General features: G+C 37.3%; 1 long non-coding RNA gene across 1 annotated transcript; it reads left to right on the top strand.

Annotated features, from left to right (window-relative positions):
• The first annotated feature begins 556 nt into the window (after window positions 1-556).
• LOC110006782 (uncharacterized) lies at window positions 557-14,058 on the top strand. The gene is made up of 2 exons (XR_016054414.1): window positions 557-1,159; window positions 13,616-14,058. It is a non-coding gene; the product is annotated as an uncharacterized LOC110006782 (long non-coding RNA).
• Window positions 14,059-14,286: the final 228 nt, after the last annotated feature.

The raw sequence follows: 14,286 nt of genomic DNA, 5'->3' as shown, positions 1-14,286 counted from the left end.
GGACATTGACGTGGGATGACACTTATTACATCAACTGGCAGACCGCCATGTATAATTTGTCGGACCCGTTTAAACTAACAAAAAGTGCCGGACCGCATATTTATCAAGAAGCAAAAGTGTCGAACCGCATGTTTATCAAGAAGTAAAAGTGTCGGACCGCCATGTACATGTGTTGGACGGCATGTTTATCAAGAAGCAAAAGTACCGAACCGTCATGTACATGTGCCAGACCGCATGATTATCAAGAAGCAAAACTGTCAGATCGCCATGTACATATACCGGACCGTATGTTTATCCTAAAGAAAAAGTATAGGAGCGCCATGTGCATGCGCCGGACCGCATGTTTATCCAGAAACAAATCACATTGAGAAATGTGACTTTTTTACTAAAAAAAAATATGCCTTTATGACTTAAAGGGGTTATTTGCTAGAAAAGTATTTTTTTGAGATAAAAATTACGAAAAAATGTTTGGTTGGGGGGAAGTTGCCTAAAATGTCTAACCTTGAGGGGTATTTGCAATTTCCCCTTATTATAAAGTTGTAGTTTGATGGCATCTTAGAAAAACATTTCCTCTTGGGTAGGTCGTTAATGGAAAGTTGTAGTTTGATGGCATCTAGAAAAACATTTTTGGACCTCTTGGGTAGGTCGTTAATGGATGACTTGCGTTGATGTGGGTTGGTCTATCCACTATTTAAGAGCATTGGTCGCAAGCCTTGCTGTTTACAAGCTCATCCCTATCCTGTGAGCGAATTTACAGAATTATCAGAGAGGGCAATGTGAGTTGCATGAGTAAATGTGATCGTTACCGATGAATGGTTCATAGAGGTCCCTATGAGGGTCATAGGAGTCACACAAGTGAGAGCGATGGGGGGGGTGACAAAGGGATGGATATCAGGGTCCTCGCTTTGAATGAAGAGGTAAGTTGTGTTGTCACCTCCTCTTCTTGTGGTTTGGAGCAATTCAATATCACAAAGATTTTTGTAGCAACACGCTCATGATCCGCATCCAAGTGATCTTCAAGGGTGATATGCTAGTGGGGTTTGGTCAGATATCATCATGCTCGATCGTATCGAGGATCGTGTGGTTTTGTTGCTCGACAAGCTGGGATTCTGTCATGGCAATTGGTGCTGCCTTCTGTGGTACAGCCATGCTTTGGGAGGTAATAGTTGAAGATCCTTTTTAACTTTTTTGGTTTTGCCGGCTTTTGCTCAATTTCACTCCTGTGATTTAGTCCTTGTCAATGAGGTATTGGACTACTGATCAAGTAGGAGCTTAAGGACCTATTTCGTTGGCTCTTTTTATTGGTATCTGTCCTTCTGCAGGGACATGAAACTTCAAGAGGTTTGCCCTATTCTAATCCGATAACACTCGAGCCTTGAGATGTAATTAATTAGTTTGCCTCTTGCAAGGCTTCGGTGATGTTAATTTAGTTGACATTAGTCGTCTATGGAGTCTTTACTTCTCTTTTAGGAGGTGTCGCATAGGCCATTGGTGTCAATATGGGTGAAAGAGGCTTCAATCCAAACTATTTATCCTTAACTAGCTATCACATATTAAATTATGAGATTTAATCACCATTATCCCCTAGTCAATCCAAGCTATTAATTTCTCTTAATGAACATACTTTCTATATAATGTCTATCTTTAATTTAAGCAAACCAATGAGCAAGGTTATTGATGTGATATTTAGTTAATTTAAGAGAGAGATAGACTATAGATGGAGTGTGCCTTTAGGTCAATAATTTTTCTTTCATATTGAATGATTCATTTTCTCTCTCTCTCTCTCTCAAGCTACTCAAAACACATAATGGCTTTATATATGTAGTGAAGAATAGTATGACATGTCATTCCCAAGTAGGCTAACCAACATATGACAAGTGCACCTATTGGAGATCAATTATAGAATACCCTAGGTCCTTGATTGAATCCCAAAGCATACCCCTTTTAGAATAAAAATGACAGTGTTCACATGTGCAAAGTGGTATACATATCAGACATATTAAAGATACGTCTCTTATAAAAACAAGGCCACAAATAGGCGGGTTGCCCATAAAAATGATGTCATGTTAGCATTTTATGCTTTTGGGCCTTTTGGACCCATACAAGAGCTACTTGGACATATGTGGGGACTATTGGCTACTTAGGCCTTGTGGCAAAAAACTCTTGAATGTCTTTGATTGGTATTATTTTAAACAATGTTTTAAGTTGTTCTTGGGTCCCAAAAAATTATATAAAATTATTAAAAATCCCTAAAATTAATTTTCAAGTGTGTTTTACTGATTTCAAGATGTTTGGAGATACAAAAAAAACATTGAAGAGGAATTAGTTAGCCACAGACGTGGAATCATACAATGCCAGGGAATTTTGCTAAACTTATCCCGAAACTCATGACCACATTCTCATATCCACCATATGGAACCCATAACTCATAGTCTTGCAAGGTATCATGTTTGCTACATCAAAGTCGACCAACAGATGGTGGAGTTCTATAATCTAAAGCCGACTTTAGATACACCCCCAATGACAAGTACAAGAGCCACACATGGATGTAAGGATTCCTCAATCAAGCTCATGTGCACGACCCTCCCTGGAACTTCCTCATGCACAAGGAAAAAAGCAAAAGTGGTTTATGCCACAGTGAAGAAATAAGTCAAAATGTGGCCTACTAAATGTGATACATCGAGATAACCACCCAAATGACCTCTTGGCACACTAAGTTCCGAAATATTGCAAGAATCACTAGAAGTGGCTGCAATATATAAAAGCAGGCTCAAATCTATAAAACTACTCCAAACGACAATACGAAGGTTCTAAACTTTAATATGAGGTACCCTGAAGCTACCTTCCAAATCAGGCCAATTTGATATTAGATGACCGAGATATAGTTTCATAAAGATGAGCTACAAAGGGAGTACCTCGAATCAACCTACATTTGCAAAGGAACCCTAAGAAATCCATGGACAAACGATATAGAATTTTCAAGGAACAAGAACACCATATTAAAAGGTTTAAGTCTCAAATTTGAGCCCATTATGATGTTGGAGGACCAAGCCAAATTTGATTCATAATTTTGAATAATTTTGGATTCTCAAAAAACTATTTGAAGAGAAATTAGGTACCTTAAGAAAATGAAACTTGAATAAGTCAGCGCTCCACTCGGTTAATCCCATAACTATGAGCCATTTTTCTTGGTTTGACCCAACAAGACCTATAACTCATCCCATAGTCTATGGTAGGGGCTCTTGCTTGGCTCATCAAAGTAAACCTAATAAATCTCCGGGTCTTGAAAGTGTATTGAATTGAAGGTGCACCACAAAGAAATGCACTCTTCCAAGTATGGGTGTTTTCTCTCTGGCAATTATGCATAAATGTTTCCAATAGACTAACTGTGAAATAGTGGCTTCCTATATGTAACCGCACATGACGTGAGATGGCTTATTGTCAAGGATTTGGATTGTGTCCTCTCAAAGCCTAACCTTCTCACAAAGGGCCCACAGAAATACTTTGAAATATTCGAGCTTACAGTGATTCTTGAACTATAGCACATACACTCAATAATACTCAAATTATATGCCCTATCAAACAATCATGAGGTACTACTGCCAACCTTGACTAGGGTTAGCCCTCAACCATTTTGGCTTATTACCTCCATGTACTCAATCCTCATGATCTTTGGCTTTTTAACTCTATTAGTCACCATCCACAAATATTTGGTGAATTACTATGTTCTTGTCCACTCTCACTGTGAACAAGAACCATGAGAAAATAATAGTATCAAGACCTTGAACAGGCAACAATTCCAACATCAAGTAGCACTATCTTCAATATAGTTTTCTACCTCCTCTCAGTGTCAATTGAGCAATAGCAGGGTTAATTCCTTAGGATAGAATCAAACTTGACATACACATTTATCCAAATCTAGCTTGCTAAACTAGATATGGACTTTGAGATAGTGATTTACCAACTGTGACATAAAATAAGCACAAAAGTAGGAAAGATTATCCTATGTGCCTTCACTTGAGGAAAAAAAGCTAAGCATTCAGAGTAAAAAACTAAATGAAGTAGATATTTTGGGGAGATTAGAGAGGAGTGTGCTTTGTAGAAAACAATGGTGAGAATGAGCGAGAAGAGAACAAGTAAACATGTAATACAAATGTATTTTCAAATGTGCTCAAGGGGGATTGCTTAGAGGCTAAGAGAAGATGTTAGTGATTTAATAGATTATAGCAATGGTCATCAAAGGGATATGGGTGTTGGCTAAAAGCTCAACATTCAAGAGGAGACTCAGAATCTCAAAAGAGGGGAACATGGGTGGAGGCTTTGGGGCAAGTTTGAAGAGAAATGATGCAAGCATTTATTGTTGGTTCTAAATCCCATGAATCATTAATCCTCTCTCATCCTTACAATGTTTATTTCTTAAACTAATACTCTTTTCCATCAATACTCTTTCCTTGCATCAACTCGTTCTCTCTCTTTCACACACACGCATCAATACATCCAAGTATATCTCTCCCTCTTTCACACGCACACACACATGAATACATCCAAGTATATCTCTCCCTCTTTCACACACACACATCAAATACATCCAATTATATCTCTCCCTCTTTCACACACACACATACACATCCATACATGCAAGCAGATGTGCAAACCCCAAACTAGTTCTCTTATGCAAAACTCCAAAAATATATTATACACAAAATTATTAAAAACACAAGTGTCTGCCCCTTTCCTCGAGTGTGTGTATAGGAGCCACCCCAAACATAAATCGATAGAGGCAATTTCACACAAGTAAAAAGGTCTACAAATTTCAATATAATACTCTTACAATGGGGTTTGGAATCTCTTGGACTCAGCTAGGCATGTCCTCTGAGACCGTTGGCTTATACCCCCTACATGTTATGGGCTCGAATCAGTGAAGAGGGTAAGGGACACAATAAATCTCCCTTAAGGTGGTGGAATATAAGCTTCCCCTTGTAAATCCTAAGTGATTGAGTATGACCAAACCTATTAACCAACAATATTGGGAATGGGTTTTTCTCCCTCTTTCTGCAAGTATTTTTTGGGTAAATTTGAGTTCAAGCATGCTAACCTTCTCTCTAGGGTTAGAGGAATGCAAGGACTAATGATTTTTTCTGTCTAGAATACCCACCTTCTAACCTTTATCCCCAAGAAATGGCTAATGTTTGGGCCCTTTCTAGAAGTCAAATGAAATATGAATGGAAAAATAAGAGTTTAGATAATTTATCGATAGGTTATCAACTTCACTCTTGAAAAGGGCAATTTTCTTGTGGTCATTTTTGATAAAATATCACATATTACCCTTAAAACCTGGGGATCTATATAACCCTCCATACCCCTAGTTATTTTGTCACCTTTCTGTTGGAGGGCGAAAAAGAGGCAAAAGGTACTACAATTTCAGAAAATTAAAGGTTTGTGTGCTTCTTGTTTTCGGGCACGCATGAGCATTAATCTCAAGGCAGTATTTTACCCCCTTTAATACTTTTTAATGTCCATAGGAAAGCCAATTTGTCCTCCTAATACAAAAAATAGAGGTGTCTATTTGATGTTCCTCAGTTCTATGCACTCCAGCTTGGAACCCATACACTAGACACTAGAGTCTTGGTAATTTAGAGAAAAAAAGAGACAAAATCAAATAGAGAGAGTATGTTCTAAGTATAAAGTGTGCTATCAAGGGCCTTCGGGCACGCGTCGCACATTTCGCGTGCTCAGCACATGCATCATCTCTCACACCTCTTTTTTTTTTTTTTTTTGGTGATTTAGTGGTATTTTTTTTTTTTTGGATGATTCAGTGGGGATTTTTTTGCACATGCACCATCTCTCATACCTTTTTGTTTTTTGGGTAAATTCAGTATTTTTTTTTTGACGATTCAGTGGGTATTTTTTTGCACATGCACCATCTCTCACACCTTTTTTTTTGGGTAAATTCAATATTTTTTTTTTGGCGATTCAGTGGGGATTTTTTTGCACATGCACCATCTCTCATACCTTTTTTTTTTTTTTTTTTTGGATAAATTCAATAGGGAAGACAAACACCTACTAATTAGAGAGAGTTTTTTTTTTTTTTTGGGTAAATTCAATAGGGAAGACAAGCACCTACTGATTAGAGAGTTACATTTTGAAGGGTGTTATTTTAACTGGGGATGTTAACAGTAAGAATGGACACCACGATGTAAATAACCGGTTGTGGGGATGCTACCACCACAACCCAACCCCTTTCCTTCTCTCACACTTTTATACTAAGAGTATACTGCATAGGAATGCATACTTTTAGAAACAGCTCAATAAACTCTCTTCTTCAAATGAGGGAATCAAACCCATTATCTTTCTCTCTCTACAAAACACTTTAGAAAAAAACTATATAATTGTTTTGAAATACACACAAGTATTTTTCAAAAAAATAATAATAACAATCGAACTAGGAGTATTTTGCATCAGATTTTACTCGAAAACTCTAGGTATTGAGGGACGTACGCGTATGGTTTTTTGGTGTGGATCAAAACTTCAGCAACACTAAATGTTTAGCAGCAAATGGTCTTTAAACTCTTCACATTTCTTAGGACGGACAATGACAAATCTTATATTAACGAAAAGAGGAGTAAGTCCAGAGTTTGCTAACAAAATTTTAGCTCAAGATTTACCCTAGATTGGGAAAAATTGTTCATCGAATGGTACGAAGGTCATTTAGGCTGCAACATATGAACTTTTTGCAACCCCTCATCTCTCTAGAGTTTATCCATGATCTGGGCAAGGAACCACCATGATATGTTTATGCATGGTAAGCTCATTCAAAAAGGGAATCCATTAAAAATTTAGCTAATATCACTATAGGAAATGGGAGAAATGGCCAAAACAAAATAACTAGCATGGAGTTATTTGGGGAGATTAAATTCTAGCCCATTTCGGTGCCCATCTGCATCTGTGATGGTGGGGTTTGACCTAAAACCCTTAGTAGTCATATGAGTGTGTGCAACTGTTTCCAAGGGTTGAGCTTTTATTCTTGAGGTCCCTGAGTCACCAAATATGTCGAACTAGCCCCAAGTGTGCTGGTTTGGAAGCTTTCCTATGATCTTCTGGCCGGCCCTTCTGGTTTTTTTCCAGTGTAAATGTTACTGGCTTGCTTCCTGTCGGAGTGGACAACCTTGCACTTACTATAGTTGGCGAGTCATTTTTTACTGGAACCATCATCTATCCTACCTTTTAAGGCTGTTTTGAATCGAATGAGGTCCCAATTGCCTATCTCTACCTTTTAGTCTATGTTTTTAGGAATGGATCTTTTGTTTTCCAACATGCGCCACTCTCTCTCCTCTCCTCTCCTCTCTCTCTCATAATGTAAGTTTAGCTTAAAAATGCTGGGATTTGATAATGTTCATTGGTTTTTGTTCTCTCTTCTCATGTCGAATCCAAGATGTTTCAGAGATGTTGGGCTCAATGATTTTAGATCACTCTCCTGTTCTCTATCTCCGGCTCCATGTGTTTTGTGGAGAATTTTTGTGATGTTTTAAGGTTCATACATTTTGATTATCGACATCTCTCTAAATTTTTGCTACTTGTATTTTTATTTTGAGAACTGGTGGCATTCACTAGGTGCCTATGCTAATTATTATTTGACCATTGATAAGCTCTTAAGAAAACTAATTGCTTGTATGGTAATGGCTGAGGCCAATGTTTTACTCAAAACAAAACTTTATGCGACAACTAACCATGCTTCTCTTTGTGAAACAATTTCAATAGATATAGCAGCTAATATCTGCAACAGGTGTATGCGTTGAAATATGTTTGTGTATGTGTATGTAACATGGAAAAATTGCAAAACGCATTTTGTATTTTTTAATTGTAAATAGCTATCACTCACAACTATGATTGAGTGGTCCAGAGCATATTTAGGTATTTTAATTTTATTCTTTATATGGGATTTAGCTCAAATTTTAAGAATATATGCTTCTCATCCTCACATACCTGTAAAACATTGAAAATAATTAGAAAAAATAAAACGACTGAAATAGGTATTTTGATCATTTTAATTATTATTATTTCTATGATATTCACTGTCTTTTCATTTTGTGTCTGTGTGTCTTCCTAAACTTTTTAGACCTAAATAAAAGGTATTCCTTTTATAGAAAACAATTAGATCTAAATGGCACAAGGGATATACAGTTCCTTGGAGCTCCATTGTGTCCAATTTTATTTATGTGAAGTGCTTTCGATTCTTAGTAATTGGAGGTGTAATTTGGAACTTCTTTGTGAATTTTCTCTAATTCGGAGCAGTTTCCTTAATTTCTTCAAATACATATTCAACCTCTACAACTGGTAGTAGTTCCATAACTATTCTCAAACACATCAACATTTCTCACCATAAAAGCTTTATGTTTGTGCTCAATCATGGCCATGTCTAGGTATTGATCCTATTTTCGGGTTCTTTAGGGATACTGCACCGAAGACAATGGTCTTGCTCAAAGATCGGCTACTGACAACCGGATTGTTTTGCTCCACAATTTATGTGCTGAGCAATCATATCATGTTCAATGTGTAGGGTTCTCGAGAATGTCTTGCTCGTGTAACTAGGAATCTCAAATACTGAGATCCCACCCAAAATTGTGTACATATAGTTGGTTAAATGCAAAACATATATATATATATATATATATATATATATATATATATATATATATATATATATACATTCATAAATCGAGTGTAAGAAATAAAACAAAAATATAAAATCACACCACAACGAAACAAGATTTATGGGGTTCAACCTGTAGGGCATTTCATGACCTCAGCAATTAGAGCTCCACTATCTCAATAAAAATTACAATTTTAGGTTACAAGAGATATACCTCTCTTTAAACATCATCAAAAAACCTCACTGAACTTCCCTTCTAAACCGCTATCCCGACCGAACAACAATATCGATCGATTTCATATTTCCCACTGCTATATCGCGATCGGAAAGAGCATCTTGAGAGCAACCAAGAGATTTTCTCTCTCTAGAAATGGAAACATAACCAACCCAAAATCCCATGAGCATACGGTCTCTCTAGGAGGCCATCTCTCTCTCTCTCTCTCTCTCTCTCTCTCTCTTGGAGACCCATCTTCTAAGAGATCACTTCCCACGAACCACAAAGGGTAACCCTCAAAAGGATGAGTTTTATATATTTCTTGTCCTTTTTTTATAGAGATCACTTGAGCTTCTCTCGTGTTCCCGAAGATAGCCCCTTTTTTCTTTTCCCATAATACCCTCAATTTTTTTTAATGAAATATAGGTATAGTGATTTTAATTGTCACCAAGGGTTGCTCATGGCCTTCGACCTGCTCTTAAGCGTCACTTGAAGGGCAAGCGACTGCATAAAACTTTCTCTTGGAGGTTTGTATCTTAGGTTATGTTCTAATCGATTCCTCTCCCTTCGATATATAGGGGCAAAAACCACCTAGCCACCTGCCTAGTCAAATGTTGAGCCATCAGGGAACTTGATCTACAACGTTTACAGAGGACTATAAGGTTCTCCCTGAATCGAAGATAAATTCTAAATCAGTAAGTTGCAATGCCTACTCCATCTTATATCATCCCCATTCCCCCTACCATGAACCAACAGGCACCCTCTAACCTTCTTCCCCTTAACACTTTCTATTAACCCATAGAATACAACACATCTTTCCTTGACCACATAATCAAGTTCTGCTCCAGTTAACCTAGTAAGTACTTACCCAAAAAAAGTTAACGTAGTAATTATGCATTCCCAACAACCTATCTTTGGCCTTTTCCCTCATAGCTTATTACAATTTTCATACAACTAGGTATATTTCGTGCTAGTTTCACACGTCGATCCCAGCAGAACAAGATCAGAAATCCCCACCTTAGATTTAACCCTCAATCCTGCTGGTAACCGTGTAGACAACTCAACCATGGTTCAACCTAGCCCTCTTTCCCTAGCCCAATACCAACTATCTCACCTATCATCACCATTGTTCCATATAACACCTCATTTGAATATTAGTTGACTAAACTAGAGGCCAAGAATAACTCTCCTCCATTCCCTACATCAATGAGATCCTTGGCGATGAGGAGCCCACCTCACTTAGGTCGCGTTTGGTAACTTGAACTTATTGTTTTGGAAGCAGCAATATCCATTTTTTATAGCACTTCCGTGTTTGATAATTAGAAGTGCTATAGTGACAATTTTGATTGGAACTTCTATTATCCCCAAAATGAGGGTTCCATCCCACCCCATGGAAGAGACAAGTTTGGAACCTCCACCATGTAAGTCAGTGTGCATGTGGCTCAAGTTTGATGAGAAAACCTCCACCTTTTTCATCAACGCCCCACCCTCTTTCACCCTCCTCTCTCACCATCGTCGTCAAAGAACCAAGACCACCAGAAAACTGATCGACCAGGGCCTCTCAAGCATATGCACCTCTCTCTACGCTATTTTTCTCCCTTTTCTCTCCCCAGTAAGTACAAATATTACTATGTATAAATATTTGTATAAGCACTCCCCAGTTGCGTAACCCCTCTCTCATAAGCTCTATGCCATTAAAATCTCTCTTTCACTCGCCCTCTCTCTCTATAAGTAACCAATATGGGAAAGGGTAGGGGATTTGGTAAGGTCACAATTAATGGTGGATGGGTTGAGCTTTCTAGGGACGACAAACCTGTATGTGCAGGATGTGCCTCCTCTTGATCTCGATAACACAACATGGTTAATGTCCCCTGGTGTGTGGACCACCTACATTCTCATACTCTTCTTCTCTTGACTCATAGTCCTCTCCATCTTTGGGTGCTCTACATGCATGACATGGACCATTGTCAATCGCTCCCGTTTTTTCGTAATCCCTTACCACCACTCTCTCTAGCCTGGTTTCCTCTCTCCCGTTTTCACCAATTTGTTTGATTGTTGTTGATTCTAGAGGTCTATTATTGTGGATCCTGATTAACATAGTGATTGGTTTGGTTGATTGGGTTTAAGTTTTTTATCTCAATCCTTTAGATCAATAGCTGAGTATTTTTCCATTTGTTTGAGCTGTGATTTGAAATCAATACATTATTTCTTTATCATTCAGAGCACAATGGAACTGCTCTGGTTATTTATACAATGTTTCTTCTCTCCATTTTCGCTCACTAGAATCGAGTCGATCAAATTTATGCCCTACAAATGCCTCCAGGAACATACACTAAAGGGTAGTCCTCTCAGTATGTGGCTTGGTTTTTGAATGCTTCTAGATCTTATGAATATAAACCATTTCTTTTCTCTTGTCTTTAACGGCTTTGCTCCGCCCTCAAAAGGCATTTTGAGTAGCAAATGTAAAAGGTAAAACTTACTGATTAAAGAGAAAATTTAACTTTTTTAGTTTTACTATCCATGATCTAAAGATCACATTTTATTTTAAATATCGTGGATGTTGATTGATTTTAACATCTCTGTAACTTCAAACAAACATTATTATACGATGACAAAATCTTTAATGAACGATATAATTGACTCATTTCCAAGTCTCTTTGTTTCCAAATTCCCAAGTTCAATCAAACACAGGTTCCTAGACTTCCTAGAGTTCTACGTAGGTTATCAAACACAGTCTTTATTGATTTCAAACATGAAAATATTCAACCTTAAAAGTCCAAAAATCCTAATTTCCAGAGAACTTCTAGTTCCCAGTTACCAAACAGGCCCTTAGTTTCATCCTACCAAGCTTTAGAATCAAATATTATTGATAAAGTGAGCCCCATTCGCACATGAAGAGCTTCTTCCTTATGATTCCAACCCTCAAGGAGCGTCCCAAGAGAATGATGGCCGATTTCACCCATGAATTGGATGGGCAAATCATTGTTTTGGCATTATCTGCTAGAATTTCAGAATACTGTAGGGAACTATCTATATGTTTGATTGACCAAGAATATACAAGACCCCGTATAAATATACAGCTAGTAACAGTTGAAGATAAATACCAACAATTATTGATAATTACTAACTAATCTTATTATAATCAAGAGATGCCTAAACACCTAATATTATCAAGATATATATACCCATACAAATACATATCTGTAATGATGTATATCAATGCTAACACGATACTCTGACACAAAGTGACTGGAGTTTGAACGATACTAAGTTAGCGTATAGAAATATATCGTATTAGTATTGATATACATCATTACAGATGTGTATCTCTATGGGTATATATCTCTTGATAAGATTAGGTGTCTAGGCATCTCTTGATTATAATAAAATTAGTTACTAATTATCAATAATTGTTGGTATTTATCCTCAATTGTTACTTGCCGTATATTTATACAAGGTCTTGTATATTCTTTATCAATCAAACATACAAAGAGTTCTCTACAGTATTCTGAAATTCTGACATGGTATCAGAGCCATAGGCTTCTCAACCTCATATCTAAGCCCGCACCTCAGATTTGAGGTTGCCGCCTCTTTGCCCACCCTATCCGCAGCGAAGCTTCAAATTCGTTTCGACTCTCTGAACTAACTCTTTGTCAAACAGTTGCACCCTCTCTGATGTTGTCTTTCTCTCTCTACAATCTATGCATCTGTTAATCATCTAAACCTTACTAACGAGTTATTCCAGAAAGTATCATTGTTAATCATCTAAATTCTTACATGGTATCAGCCCTTTGAGTGCTGGTTATAGAAGGGCCAAAACCCATATTCCTTATGTTTTTGCCAATTTGCTTCTCCTTTGCACAAGTCACCAACTTTGTGCACTGTCTTCGAGTTTTCACTTTTCTGGTGCTCCCTCTCTAACCTTCCAAGACCAAGCAGGCGGTACTCTCCGTCTCTCTCTCTCTCTTGTATTCGTTAAGGGATTGAGGCCCCTACCATATAGAGCCAACAGAAGTTGATTTGGCAATTTTTAGATACCAGAGGGGACACATAGGCCTCAAAAAGTAAGCCCATGCCTTAAGTAAGGGCCAATTAGCACATAGGTCAACATTGTTATCGCGACATCGATTTTGCATGACTGCATCATGTTGTCAAGAAGATCGAATACTAGACGAGAAATGAGATTCCGACATAGGGTTGAAAGAGAACATGCAGAGGGGGTAGACGATAGATATATACAAGCAACTCAAGAACAAAATGATCATGATGACGACATTGAACTGCGAAATGCAATTGCATCTCATATATGGAAAGTATATGTGAACCATTCGGTTTCTTTGTTTTCATAGACTAGTAATAGTGAAGGTTTGTCGAAATATAGTTATTTGACCATGTATGTTCTATAGTCTTGGAATTCAGTTATTTGGCCATGTATATTCTTTTTTTTTATATGAACTGTATGTTGTGACAACTTTCCCATTTCAAAACCATTTCTAGTCAAGCTTATGTGCATGTTGCCACCATGTGAAACAATTTTTAGACATCTCCACTATTATATGAGATATGCATATGGCACATTTTTTAACTACATTTATATGAATTATCCATATATTTAAGTATATGTGGTTTTTGGATGGGTTTATGCTCCTTTCAAATGGTTTGATGTTATAATATCAATAGGCTATATCATGCAATTCAAGTATATGCAGTTTAATATTTGGTTTGCTATTCTTGTTTATTCATCTATCAAGGAAATAGACCCCAAAAATTACTACGTCGTCTTTAAGGTCGAGCAGCCAGGGGTATATGACTCTTGGGCCAACTGCGAGCATCAGGTTAAGTATTTCAAAAACCTGGAGTTCAAGGATTTCGGAACAAGGGAGGAAGCGGAAGCAGCTTATAATCTTTGTAATATGCCACAAAGATTAAGCACATGTGGTTGCATTAACCAACAACATTTCCATGGCTACGACATGGATCAATTTGGGCCAAGCACCAATGCAGTAATTAAACACGATAACTATAACATGTGCACAATCTTTGCTTTCAGTATACTTCCAATTATTGTCTTTTTTTCTTTTTTAGATTTAAGATGAGAACATATTAGAGAACTTTGGAACCATTCCAATGATGTTATCTCACTATTACAGGTTAATGTTGAATAATAAGTTTTTGAAAGGTTGGGATATGGATACATGAGTGGTGAATGTATGTCACTAAGTTATGTTCAAGCTATTATAGGTTAATTTTAAATGGGCTAGTTTCTTACTGATTTGATATGGATGCATAGGAGGTGAATGTATGTCACTAAGTTGTGTTCATTATTTCACAATTATGTATGTTTAAGCTATTACATGTTATTGTTGAATGGGCTGGTTTTGTAATGGTTGTATATGGATGCATGAATTGTGAATGCGTGGTT

Source organism: Amborella trichopoda, chromosome 4 (assembly GCF_054954075.1).
Source record: "Amborella trichopoda isolate Santa Cruz 75 chromosome 4, AtrichopodaSantaCruz75HAP2 v2.0, whole genome shotgun sequence".
NCBI classification, from domain to species: Eukaryota; Viridiplantae; Streptophyta; class Magnoliopsida; order Amborellales; family Amborellaceae; genus Amborella; species Amborella trichopoda.
Note: the sequence above shows the minus strand (reverse complement) of the source record. Positions and strands in the feature narration are given on the sequence as shown.